We start from the raw sequence: 14,000 nt of genomic DNA, 5'->3' as shown, positions 1-14,000 counted from the left end.
TCTAATCAGATTAGCATGCTTTAATCACTATCTTTATTTCTGCAGCTTATTTTACACTAATTAAAGCCAGTAAAATTTCCACTGCTAATTTAATTAACGAAGCAACTCATCCTTGTCAGGCAGCAGCTTTCTTGCTTCATCCACAAATTGAAACAGAACCTGAAGCCCGCAGGTGCCTCACTTAAAACACCATTCCAGAAGGCAGCGGCTGCCCCTGTCTCTGACCAAGGACATTTCTCAGAAGCTCCTTTATATACTGGCAGCTGCAAAGACCAGGCGCAGTGGCTCATGCCTATAATCTCAACACTTTGGAAGGCTGATGTGGGAGGATCACCAGATCCCAGGAGTTCAAGATCAGCCTGGGGCAATATAGAGAGACCCAGCCTCTATCAAAAAAATAAATAAATAAAAAATAAAAATTAGCCGGGTGCAGTGGCACACACCTATAGTCCTAGCTATTCGGGAGCCTGAGGTGGGAGGGTCACTTGAGCTCAGGAGTTCAAGGCTGCAGTGATCTATGATAATACCACTGCACTCCAGCCTGGGAGACAGAGGGAGACCTTGTCCCCCGCCCACAAAAAGATGAGAAATCACTTAATGGGTACAATGTCTACTATTCAGGTGATGGTTACATTAAAAGCCAAGACTTTACCACTGTGTAATATATCCATGGAACAAAACTGCGCTTGTACGCCTTAAATTTATACAAGAGGAAGGAAGGAAGGAAGGAAGAAAGGAAGGAAAGAAAGAGAGGAGGAGAGGAAGGAAGGAAGGAAGGGAGGGAGGAAGAAAGAAAGGAAGAAAGAGAGGAGGAAGAAAGAAAGGAAGAAAGAGAAAGAGAAGAAAGAAAAGAAAAAGAGAGGAGGAGAGGAAGGAAGGAAGGAGGAAGGGAGGGAGGGAAGGAAGGAAGGAGGAAGGGAGGGACAGAGGGAAGGAAGGGAGAAAGAAAGAAAGAGAAAGAAAGAAAGAAGGAAAGAGAAACTAGTCTCTCTCTTGATGCCTGAAGTAATTTGGACTTGCAATAACTTAAATTCTTCTGGTCCAATTCCTTATCCATGATCCCAACATAATGCTGCAAAATAATCATCTGAACTAACACACTTGTCAGATCAAAGAAAAAACAAGAAGCCTATTGTACTCTCTGCATGGAATTGAATTAATTGCTTAGTTTAGCTAAAAAGTCTGTCAGTTTTCATATAAATCCAGCTCTTATCTATATATTCTGAAATAAACATGTCAGATTAACCGCAATTTACAAATGAATTGTATTTGTAAAACTATTTGCTCAGTGATTTTTCCCAATTTATATGTAAATGGTGGTTGGTGTTCCTGGCTGGCCCAGAGTCTTTTTAACCCCTAAGTTCTGGGCTAAGGAACTAGGACTGCTCACCAAAGCGCTGCCCTCCAGACCAGGTCAACTGTATTTACAGGGCAGTGCCCAGACAGCTCTGCTTCCTTCCTCTCTTCTACTTTCACACCCACTCATCTGCTTAAATAGTCCAGGTATTTTCATTACAGCAGTGGCAGCACATCATACAATGATGTGAGACAAAGCTCACAACAAAAAAATAGACATTTGATTGTCAATTTGATCGTACAGATGTCAGCCACAATTCTGTCACCTTGCCTATTGAAATGATTTAGTTCAAAATAAAGCATTACTTACTACAGATTTTTTATTAAAAAGATCTACTAAGAGAAACGAATATTTTTGTCACTCATTGCTAGAATATAAAAAAGTATGAACAACTGCCAATTGTTCATTGTGTGTGACCCACATCACATGGCGAAAAGGCAATAATGAAGTAAGTATGAAGATTGTGAATTTGGAAATAAAGCTTTGTCTCTCATTAAAAACCTAGCACCTGCTTGTATTTTTTTTTTTCCAGGAAAAGCAAGTTTGTGTGGTTGAGCTATTTACAGATGAGCAGTGCTTCTTTATGCCAGGAATGTCCTGCTGCCGTCATAGTCGTGGTGAGGGCACCGCCCCTTCCATGTAGCTCTAAGGCACAGCAGCCATATTGAGCCTCCATGAACTCCTAAAAACTCTAAGATCATCTCATTCTAAAGGTGAATCATGTTAGTTAGGAAGGGATGGTGTTGGGGGTCTCAGATGATTGGTTTTATTGAGGATATATTTTTGGGTCTTCTGGTTTCCTCTAAGTTTTGTGATCCTCAGGAAAATGGTAAGAAACCATTTTATTTTCCCATGTCCTCGATGACTAGGGCTAGCCATCAGTAGAGATGCAGGGATCTATGTATGGGCAATCTGCACCAAACTAAGTACCAACCACCAAAACTGAGTACCACTTTGAAGTAGTGGGTTTGTTAAACTTTGGTTTAAACTTTGATTTGGCTCATGCCCAGAAACCTGGTTCTCTCAAAGCAGCTCCTTCAAGTTGCTAAAAGTAGTGGTAGATGGGTCCCAGCAATGCCTTCAGTGAGTTCATGTGTCCCTGTATTCGCCTTTGGAAGGCCCTCCCAAGTTGACTCTGGTCTTGGCCTCATCACTTGCTTTCACCAAAAGGACCTTAGCAGAAGAGACACAGAGACGGGAAAGTCTTCCCTCTTGCTGTTCTTGGCACCCTGCTGCCAGGGAAACAAACTCAGGCTCGTCTGACGGCAATGTGAAACACATGGCCCAGCGACCCCATGGCCCGGCTGACATCCAGTCAACCCCAGGCGCAGGGCTGCCAGGGTGACTGGGCACGGACCTCAGCCACGTGACTGAGGCGGAGCAAATTGCTTGGCTAAGCACATCCCAAATTGCTGACCCAGGGAGTTGGGATCTAAATCAATGGTTGTTCTCTTAAGCCACTAGTTTTGAGGTTAGCAACAGCTAACTTACACAGGCGGCAATAAAAAGACCCAAACACTTTTGCAGATGATGCCCTTTCTCATAATTTTTTTTTCAGGAGTGGAAATTAAACCATTGCTTATAGTGAGAGGAGTAGTACTAATATAATGATTTGGCTTCACTCGCAAAAGAACAACAAAGTAGGAGAACTTTCACTTCTCAGTCTCAAAACTTGCTATAAATCTACAGTAATCAAGGCAAAAATGACTGGCCCAAAGATAGACACATAGATCAGTGGAGCTGAATAGAAAGTCCAGAATCAAACCCTTATAGTTCAATTGATTTTTGACACAGAGACAAAATAATTCAGTGGACAAATGATAATTTTTTCAATAAATAGTGCTAGAACAATTGGATATTCATATGCAAAAATAGTAACAACCTTACATCCTTATCTTATACCATCTCACACTAGAAATCAACTCAAAATGGATCCTTGTCCTAAATATGGGAGCTGAAACTATAAAAATTCTTGTGGCAAGATAAGAGAAAATATCTGTGACATTGGGTCAGGCCAAGATTTCTTAGATGTGACCCTAAAATCATAATCTATAAAGGAAAAACTGATAAATTGGGCTTCATGAAAATTTTAAAACTTTTGCTTTTCAAGAGACATCATTAAAATTAAAAGACAAGCCACGGACTAATGGAAAATATTTTAAAATATGTATCTCATAAAAAATTTGTATCCAGGATATATTAAGAATTTCTACAACTCAATAATGTTTTAAAAAATTAAAAATAGGTAAAGAACCCTGACTTGATCTTTATATATTATATGGCTTGATCTTTCTGTGGTTTATTTAGATGTATCAAAATATTATATGTATCCCCCAAAATATGTACATCTATTACGTATCAATTTTAAAATAAAAAAAGAATAAAAATTAAAATAGGCAAATAATTTGAATAGACATTTATCCAAAGATGACACCCAAATGCACATTTAGTACATGAAAAGATGCTCAATGGCCAGGCGGGTGGCTCACTCCTGTAACCCCAGCACTTTGGGAGGCCGAGATGGGTAGATCACTTGAGGTCAGGAGTTCAAGACCATCCTGGCCAACATGGCGAAACCCCATCTCTACTAAAAACACAAAAATTAGCCTGGCATGGTGGTGCATGCCTGTAGTCCCAGCTACTTAGGAGGTTGAGGCAGGAGAATCACTTGAACCCAGGAGGCAGAGGTCACAGTGAGCCAAGATCCAGCCACTACACTCCAGCCTGAGTGACAGAGCGAGACTCCACCTCAAAAAAAAAAAAAAAAAAAGAAAGAAAAGATGCTCAACATGAAAAATCATTGCATGATTGTAAATCCAATTACATCCACTTAATTCCCTCTAGGATGATGATAATAAAAATTCAGACAATGTGCCGGGCGCCGTGGCTCACACCTGTAACCTCAGCACTTTGAGAGCCCAAGGTGGGCAGATCGCTTGAGGTCAGGAGTTCGAGACCAGTCTGGCCAACATGGTGAAACTGCATCTCTACTAAAAATACAAAAATTAGCCGGGTGTGGTGGTGTGCGCCTGTAATCCCAGCTGCTGAGGAGGCTGAGGCAGGAGAATCGCTTGAACCCAGGAGGCAGAGGTTGCAGTGAGCCAAGAGCAAGCCGCTGCACTCTGGCCTGGGCAACAGAGTGAAAATGTGTCTCAAAAAAAAAAAAAAGAAAAAAATAATTTCAGATAATAACAAGTGTTAGCAAGGATGTGGAGAAACTGATGAGATGTCAAGTGATATAGTTGTTTTGGAAAACAGTATCTGTTTCTTAAAAAGAAGTTAAACACAAACTTAGCATATGACACAGGAATTCCATTCTTGAATACCTGCCTACCCAAAAGAAATGAGAACCTATGTTTACTCAAAGACCTGTATGTGTTTATTCACAAATAGCATATACATAATAGCCAAAAGTAGAAATGTCTATCAACCAGAAAATTATTTTGGGAAAAAAAGTATATACTCATATATTGAAATACTACTAGACAATAAAAAGGCACAAACCACTGACACACGCTTCAACGCAGATGAACCTCAAACCATTATGCTAAGGAAACAACGTATTCACAAAGACCTTATATTGTATGATTTGATTTTTATGTAAAATGTTTAGAAAAAGTATAGAGCAGAAAGCAGTTAGTGCTTGCCTGGGACTGAGGAGAGGAGAGGAAATTGACCGCAAATGGGCCCAGGGAACTTCCTGGAGTGATGGAAACATTATAAAATTGGATGGTAGTGATGGTTGTATAATTCTATAAATTCACTAAAAAGCATTGATTTAGACGCCTATAAAGAGTGTATTTTCAGGTAAATGAACAATACCCCAGTAAAGCTTAACAGTTAAAAAGAAATTTTGGAGTCTGTCTTAAGAGAAAAAAGAATCGGTGAATGCTTGAAAACATGATTTTGAATTTAACTATACATGAAATCTGGTTTTAAAACCCTGACCCATTGTTACGCCTTCTCTCTGTGTGTGCATGGGTGTGTGCGTGCTAGTGATTGATGTGCTGAATGATAACCTTATGCTTTTCTTTGGGGCTTCTTAGGAAAGTGAAGACTTTCATAACACATCACTCCAGGCAGGGAGACTGGACGGCATGTCTGGGAAGAGGATAGAATGACGCATGCACAACAGGGGCTGTACTGACACGGGGTAAGCACACCTTTGAAACCACTTCTCCACCCCTTCCCACTGGCTGTCCCACCAGCGCCCACCAGCACACTTCCGCGTGGTCAGTCTCCTCCCTCTGTCCAGATGACCAGACTCAGATGCACAGGCACAACATGAAGGCGGCCCTGATGGAACACATGGTTCTGTTTTGCTGATTTGGTCCAGTTGTCTGAAAAGATATTGTCTTAAATGGCATGTTATTTATCACATTTCACTATCCTTCAGGAGACATCTGAGGAAGGAAAACACATCATACATGTTCCTGATTTAATTTTACTTTCTCCAATTTGAGAAATAAACTGTTGTATTACTTTACAATGAAAAAGAAGATTGCACCCGACTTTTGTTTTACTACATCTATAAAACAAGTATTGTTGTGATAAATTAAATCTGGCAAGGATTAAGGGAAAATTCAGCTAACTGATCACGCAGCTTAAAGCAACATTAGCAGGTCAGTTAAACAATCCTTCTGCCAAACACGGCCTGTGCTCAAGCCACACCCAGACAAAGGAAAGTTTATTCTATTTTTAAAGATTTCCAGAGAACAGGATCATAGGAATTTTTACCCCTTAAGGCATTTAGTCTGTCTGAGAAATCTATTTTACATAGAAACATGATAGAAACAAAGAGAACGTGATTGTCCTGCCAAACCCAAGATTTTTTTATTATTATTATCATTCTGAAATACAAAGGACAAAGTGGAAGATAAAATTTATGCACTGTGTCTGGTGTGTTTCTGATTAATGAAACAGACCCTTATATTTTATTAAGGTTAAGTAAGCAGCCCAGCCAAGAAGCTGAGCTTTTGCATTTTAATTTGGAGAATTTCAATGATAATAAAGCTGCAGAACATAAGGAAGTTAAAACCAAGAACTGTTTTCCCTAGAATCCTACTCTTTTCCCCAGCTATTGCACTAAAGGAATTGTAGGTTAGCTAGTGAGAGATACTCTTGTAAATTTAAAGTATTTATATGGCATTCGCAATTATTGTTCTGGGATATAGAACATCCTCCAGTATAAATAGAAAAGTCAGCTCACAAGTGTTTTAAAATAAAGAAGACTGAATAACCAAAAAGTTATTTGAATATACATATAAAATAAAAGCTTCTGGGCATATTTTAATTTAAAAGAAATCAATGCTTTTCTAAAATAATTTTAATTACTGGAATGGTCCATCATCATTAAGACATTATGTCTTTCGTTTTCGTTTTCTTTTCTTTTCTTTTCTTTTTTTTTTTTTAGAAATGGAGTCTGGCTCTGTAGCCCAGGCTGGAGTGCAGTGGAGCTATCTCGGCGCACTGCAACCTCCGCCTTCCAGGTTCAAGTGATTCTCCAACCTCAGCCTCCCGAGTAGCTGGGACTACAGGCTCGCGCCACCATATCCAGATAATTTTTGTACTTTTAGTAGAGACAGGGTTTCATCATGTTGGCCAGGATGGTCTCCATCTCTTGACCTCGTGATCCTCCTGCCTCAGCCTCCCATAGTGCTGGGATTACAGGCATGAGCCATCGCACCCGGCCACGTCTTTCGTTTTCTCATTGAATGTGATCATGTGCTCAAATTGTCCTTCTCCCAGTGGGTAACGGGCACACACTGACCTTGTGAAAAAAACGAACTCCAACAAATGTTTTCCCCACTTCAGTTTGTGACACACACACACAAACAAATTGAGATGGGGTCCTAGGATGGAGACTAAGCCAGCTTTCTACATGCCCACTGGCAGCGAGAAAGGATGCGTGCTCCATGCACAGCTAAGTGCAGGGACAGAGAGCGGCCGAGAGGAGGCCTGAGCTGTGCGTGGGGAGCCCGCCTGCCTGCAGCCCGCCTGCGCTGGGGCCTCTGCGCCGCAGCCTCCCAGGAACCTGCTCGCTCTGTTCCCATAGCCGCCCCCTCTCCCCCTCCTCTTCCCTCACCTTTCCCCGCGTATGCAGGAGCTCATATACACATTGTATTCGTTTATGTAAACGAATAAAAACTGCAGCGTTCTGCCGAAGGTAAATATTTAACCCTTATAGCCCTCATATTTCCCACTTCACCTGAAGGGTACTGGCACACATATTACTCTTTTATTGCCTTATAAGTCATATATGTGGGACCTTCAAAAGAGAAAAGGTGCCTGCTGGGAATGGGAGAAAGCAAGTCTGCGCTGTCACTGTGCAGGGGGAAGAAGAGGCCATTCTGCACAGTGACTCCAGAGGAGGCCAGTGTCTTCTGCTGCTTAACACTCCAGGTCAGGAAGCAACGTGGATGACTTTCCTTTAAAGAGAAATGGAGAAAACCTGGGAATGAGGTCCTGACGGGAAAGGAGAAGGCTGTGACCTCATGCCCAAGAGCAAAGAGAAAGCATTTGCTCACTTGGAAACCCAGGAACTGTGTCAGATGCTGAGTTCAGGCGTTGGGTGTCCGAACAAAGAAACCGTGTGCCCAGGACAGTCTTGAGTACCACGAAGAAGTCCCAGGACAGCCCTGGGTACCATGAAGGAAGCCCCGGGACGGCCCTGAGTGCCATGAAGGAAGCCCCGGGACGGCCCTGAGTACCATGAAGGAAGCCCCAGGAAGCCTTGAGTACCAGGAAGAAGCCCCGGGACAGTCTTGAGTACCAGGAAGGAAGCCCCAGGAAGCCTTGAGTACCATGAAGGAAGTCCCGAGACGGCCCTGAGTACCATGAAGGAAGCCCCAGGAAGCCTTGAGTACCAGGAAGAAGCCCCGGGACAGTCTTGAGTACCATGAAGGAAGCTCCAGGAAGCCTTGAGTACCAGGAAGGAAGCCCCAGGAAGCCTTGAGTACCAGGAAGGAAGCCCCAGGAAACTTTGAGTACCAGAAAGGAAGCCCCAGGAAGCCTTGAGTATCAGGAAGGAAGCCCCAGGAAGCCTTGAGTACCAGGAAGGAAGCCCCAGGAAGCTTTGAGTACCAGAAAGGAAGCCCCAGGAAGCCTTGAGTATCAGGAAGGAAGCCCCAGGAAGCCTTGAGTACCAGGAAGGAAGCCCCAGGAAGCCTTGAGTAGCAGGAAGGAAGCCCCAAGAAGCCTTGAGTACCAGGAAGGAAGCCCCAGGAAGCTTTGAGTACCAGGAAGGAAGCCCCAGGAAGCCTTGAGTACCAGGAAGGAAGCCCCAGGAAGCCCTGAGTACCAGGAAGGAAGCCCCAGGAAGCCTTTAGTACCATGAAGGAAGTCCCGGGATGGCCCTGAGTACCAGGAAGGGAGTCCCGGGACAGCCTTGAGTACCACAAAGGAAGTTCTAGAGCTCTATGAAAAGTCTGGCTTTCATGTGTTTGACTGCTTTAAAAGCAACACAACATTCGGAGCCGGGGAAGCCAGGGATAAAGGCTGGTCTTGATGAGTTCCATCAGAAAACATTTTTTTTTTCCTAGATCAGACAGAACCCACTGAACAGAGATGAAAATATTCTCTTCAGAGTTTGGTTAATTCACTAAGGATTGGAATAAGTCTTCATAACTCTAAATTTAAAAAAATATTCAGTGAGTTAGTAGAACATCATAGAAAGTGTGGATAGCCATGAAGCAGAAAGGAGCAGAAGCTATTACAGAAGACGTTTGGTAAGCTAGAATGGTTTTCTATCATAAAAAATTCTGAAAATTAAATAATTTGAAATGGGGGTTATTAAGCCTGTTGCATAGTCTTTAAACAAGGGCTAAGTACTAAACCAGGAGTTCGAATCTCTTTTTTTTTTTCTGAGACAGAGTCTGGCTCTGTCACCCAGGCTGGAGTGCAGTGGTGTGATCTCAGCTCACTACAACCTCTGTCTCCCGGATTCAAGCGATTCTCCTGCCTCAGCCTCCTGTGTAGCTGGGATTACAGGCACACGCCACTGTGCCTGGCTAATTTGTGTGTTTTTAGTAGAGATGGGGTTTCTCCATGTTGGCCAGGCTGGTCTTAAACTCCTCACCTCAGGTGATCTACCCGCCTTGGCCTCCCAAAGTGCTGGGATTACAGGCGGGAGCCGCAGCGCCCCACCTTAGAATCTCTCAATTTAAAAAATCCAGTGTGTTCTTAAATATCATGGATTGTATTTTAAGTTTTGCATAGTTTTCTCTTAAACCTCACAAGAGTTATTTGAGGTGACTTTTGTTATCATTCACAGATGACACTGAACATGGGGATGACAACATAAGCAACCTAGTGTTATTATCTCATAATTACAAGAGCAAGAATTTGAATCTGAGTTTCCTTAAAGGTAAAAGTTTTGCCTTTTTACTATCCTGCTGTGATTCCTGAAGATCTGGATTTTTATGAATGCTTTATAGACGTCAGTCCGGGAAGTTCCCTATGGTCGTGACTAAATGATTGTAGCTTCTAAGAGGCTAGGATTTAGGCAAAAGCTGGTGTTAGAGTCCTCCTGCTAACTGGGAGAGTCAGTGACCCAGATGAACATGAGTCTGCAGAACTAGTTGTCATGAGTCTAGCTGATATCAGCTTCATTCTCTGTCTCCCTCTCTTATTCCCTAAATCTATCAGTAAGTTTAGGTATGCAGGAGGGTTAGAGTTGCCACCTGTCTTAGGTGGGGTTCTCCAAGAAACGGAGCTGAGGTTAAATTTGCAAGAAGAAAGTTTGAGAGTTTCTCTCCAGATCAATACCCATGGAGAACTGAAGGAAGTGGGATTGGGTAGACAAAGGAGTTGAATTGTGATGTAGTTACAGCAAAGGCTTGCCACCCCTTCAGCTGCCAACATTCCAAGAAGCTGGTGGAGTAAGTGCTTCTGTCCTAAAGGAGAGATGGGGCAGTCATCAGAGCTTCCACAACACCTATGCCTTCTGTGAGTCTGCTTAGACCAGCTTGGTGGACAAAGCACAGGCCGGGCTCATGCAGCAAGTGGTAGACTCTCTCTGGGTGCCCAGCTCACAGCAGTAGCAAGGAGCACCCCTAACTTACTCAGTCACTGTCTCCACAAAGCAATGCCACATTCAGGAAGTGCTGCTTCCTTAAAGATCCAGAGGTGGAAACTGAGAAAGTCACTACCAAGGATTTAATTGTATGGATTAGGGCCTTGCTGGGGGTTGGTGGTCTGGGCTCAAACTAGAGATGCTCCCTGGAAGCGGAACACTGTATCCAGCCCGTTTTTTGACCCTGCACATATGATACAGGCTCCAAAGATCATCTGAAAGAGGTTTCATAGAGGAAAAATGATTTGCTATGAACCTAGAGTAAACCAGGGCACCACATCCTGACATGGACCGCTGGGCCAGCTCAGCCATGTCGTAAAGGAAGTTAATCTCTGGGCTTAACAAACACCTATATGTCACACTAAAGGAGTAAAATATCCTTAATTAAAGGTAGGGTATTGCACTCTATTATTGTTGGAATGCTCTCAGTAACTATTTTTCAAAAATCAGATGTTAAATCACATTACACCCTAAGAGTCTTTGTCTACAAATGATTGCTGTGGTTTAGAGAGCTTTCATTCCTTTGATAAAAAACTGTTGAATACCTACTATGTGCCAAGCAGTATTCCAGTCAGTGCGGACAAAAAAATTACCGAAAGAGCATTTCCTGCCATCCAAAATGACACAGATTAAAGACACATAAACAGCTAGTTATAAAGCGATTTGATCAATTCCATAGTAATGTACAAATTGCTATGGGAGCCCAAAAGGAGTAATCAGGGAAGCATGACAATCACACACTTGGAAGTGCTGGCAGGTGCTGAACTGCGTGAGGGGGCACAGCTTGAACCCGAAGGGCCCTGGAGTCTTGGCGCTGCCTCAGTCACCGCTGACACCACCGCTGTTTGTGCCGCCATCCTCGCTGGGGCAGCAGAGGCAACTCTAGGACATTGGTAACAGAAGAGCCCGAGAGGGAGAAACAGTCAAGTAAGGCAGGTCTTCGGAAATGACTTTCCACAAAAGCCAAGCAGAACTTGATACTTGCTTTCAAAGAAGATGCAGATATAAAAAAGAATAGAAACGCGATTAAACCGCCAAATCCTTTACTCCTTTTTCTGTTGTCATAATGTCAGCCTTTCTCATTGATACATAGCTTATTATCACAGAACATGGACCTTAATTTCAAAACCACAGTTTAAGGACTCACCCCCACTCCGCCACACACACACACACCCTCTCCAAAAAACCTGCTTCCTTTTTGAAGAGTTATTTTTGCTTAGGCTTCATTCTTGCATGCATCCACAGCTTCATTTTTGTTTGGAGTTTTAAATAGCAGTTAAAAAAAAGAAAGAGCTTACCTCTTTGAAAAGCAGTGTAACGTCTGGCTCTGTGTTTCTCCTGCCACCTGGGAAAATGACTTCAGATGGTCTGTTGGGAACTACTCACACGGTAGCTCCCTCCCACTCACAGGCAAAGCAGTCCCCTCCTGAGGCCACAGACTGAGGGAGGAAGCGGGGCCATGTCAGCTTAGAGACGGCGGGCACCTTTCTTCCACGGTTGTCCTGCAAATTGCTTTACCACTAGAAGCCTAGAAGGAGGAGTTTAGAACCATCTGTTTTTCCTTGACAGTTAGGAGTAAAATGGGGGATTTTAAGATAAAAAAGTTTATATATGGCTATTTTTTTTTCTTTCCAATGTTGTGTTTTTTTATTTTTATTTTACTAAGCTCTGGGATACATGTGCGGAATGTGCAGGTTTGTTAAATAGCTATACATGTGCCATGGTGGTTTGCTGCACGCATCAACGGGTATATATGACTATTCTAACCTAAAGTGAAACTTGACATGCAGAAGAAAGCAGTGGGAGATGCAGAGACATCTCTACTAGTTTAGAACTTTGTGTGAGGCTTTGAATGTTGTGAGCTCCTAAAAATTTAAGATGATTTTCTGATATAAATAAATCATGAGTGCCAGAATTAAATAAATGGTATTTGTATAAGAAGACCCTTGTTTTCCTTCTGTGCTGTTTTATTGTTTGATGTCTATGAAACAAGGTTGTGAAAAGAGTGAAAATCTGCCAAGAGAAAGAATAAGAGAAAAACGTGGATGGATCCTCATGGGAAGTACCCACTTTGCAGAATGGCATCTGTCCTGGTAGATGTCGCCCACAGTGATGGCCTGTGTTTTCAGGATGCATCCAACAGGCCTCCTCTTGCCCTCCTGAGGCTGGAATGGCCTTGGCCACACTGTAGGGGCAGAAAGGAGACCAACGCATGTGCAGAGACTAAAACTGGAGAAGACAAACTTGGATTCCACAGCACTGTGGCAGGACCCGCAGGGTGGCCCAGCACACTGCCCACCACAGTGACTCACGCAGCTGTCTGCTTCTGATGAAACCACACGCCAGGGGCCCTCAGCTACAGAGGCACTCCACAGTGAATACTCCCTTCCATGTGGTTAATGGGCCAAGGAGAAAATCACTGTTGGTAGTATGTTCATTAGAATTCTGTGAGAATAATAGTGACAAGAATTTCATTGGCTGGGATTCTAAAATGCGTCAGGCACTGGGATAGGGACTGGAAAGGCTTTATCTCCAATTACAATTCTGTTATATAAATAATGTATTCCTCAGAAAATTAGAAGCCAAAAAGTTAAATGACTGAACAATGTTCACATAAGTAGCAAGTTGCAGAGGTTGTGGTTGAACCTAATATTTCCGACTCCTGAAAATTTTCGCAATCTCACTGTAGATCCCTTAAATAATGGTGCCGTCAGGTACCATTTATTAAGCATTTACTGTGTACCTGATTTTCTTTTATGCATTTTACATATATCCTCTTATTTAATCCCCACCATCAGTTTTGCAGTCAGTGTTATTTCTGTTTGCAAATCTCTTATAAAATTGAATGTTTGACAATCTAGGTAAGGTTTGGGGATAGTTATCATCTGTGATACAGAAGGCAAGCCGGGTCTTTGTTGTTCAGGGAGCAATCTTGTTTGGGGAGCAGATTGGACATAAAGTTGTCTACATCTTGACAATTCTGTAAGAGTCTCTAGAAATATTAGCCAACACTGTGCTCCTTGTATATTTCATATTGCCATGAGTGAATCAGAAATAGCATCTTTTACCCACAGAGGATAACAACTGCATTACACTGATAACAGTGATTAAGATTAGAACAAGTTTTGGGGTCATGCCAACCTGGTTTAGAACCCTGCTTTTTTCAATATGACCCTGTAGATATTATGTAAGCTTTCTAAGCCTCCATTTTCTCATTTGTAAATTATAGATAATAATACCTACCTTGTACGTATTCTTGTTGTGCAAATTAGATAAGATGACACCCATAAAACACTTAGTACAGTGTCTGGCAGCTACTAAGTGCAAAATAATTGGTAGCTATAGTTATCTTAAAACAAGAAATAATCACATTTTCTAGGTTGAACCAGTTAGGATTGGATATAGCTGTGCTTAACAGGAAAAAAAAATAGCGGTGGCCTAAAGAAGATAAAAATGTACTTATCTCTCGTGAAAAAGAAGCAGAAAGCAGGTACTCCAGGACACATACAGTGACTCTGCGGTGTCATCAGGGAGACCCACGCCGTTGTCTTTGTTCCAACGTCTAGACAG

At 42.5% G+C, this 14,000-nt stretch overlaps 1 long non-coding RNA gene across 1 annotated transcript; it reads right to left on the bottom strand.

Annotated features, from left to right (window-relative positions):
- Positions 1-11,104: 11,104 nt before the first annotated feature.
- Positions 11,105-13,567, bottom strand: LOC129059197 (uncharacterized). The gene is made up of 3 exons (XR_008524919.1): positions 12,501-13,567; positions 11,729-11,958; positions 11,105-11,414 (listed from the first exon to the last, which is right to left on the bottom strand). It is a non-coding gene; the product is annotated as an uncharacterized LOC129059197 (long non-coding RNA).
- Between the last annotated feature and the right edge of the window lie 433 nt (positions 13,568-14,000).

This window comes from Pongo abelii, chromosome 3 (assembly GCF_028885655.2).
Source record: "Pongo abelii isolate AG06213 chromosome 3, NHGRI_mPonAbe1-v2.0_pri, whole genome shotgun sequence".
NCBI classification, from domain to species: domain Eukaryota; kingdom Metazoa; phylum Chordata; class Mammalia; order Primates; family Hominidae; genus Pongo; species Pongo abelii.
Note: the sequence above shows the minus strand (reverse complement) of the source record. Positions and strands in the feature narration are given on the sequence as shown.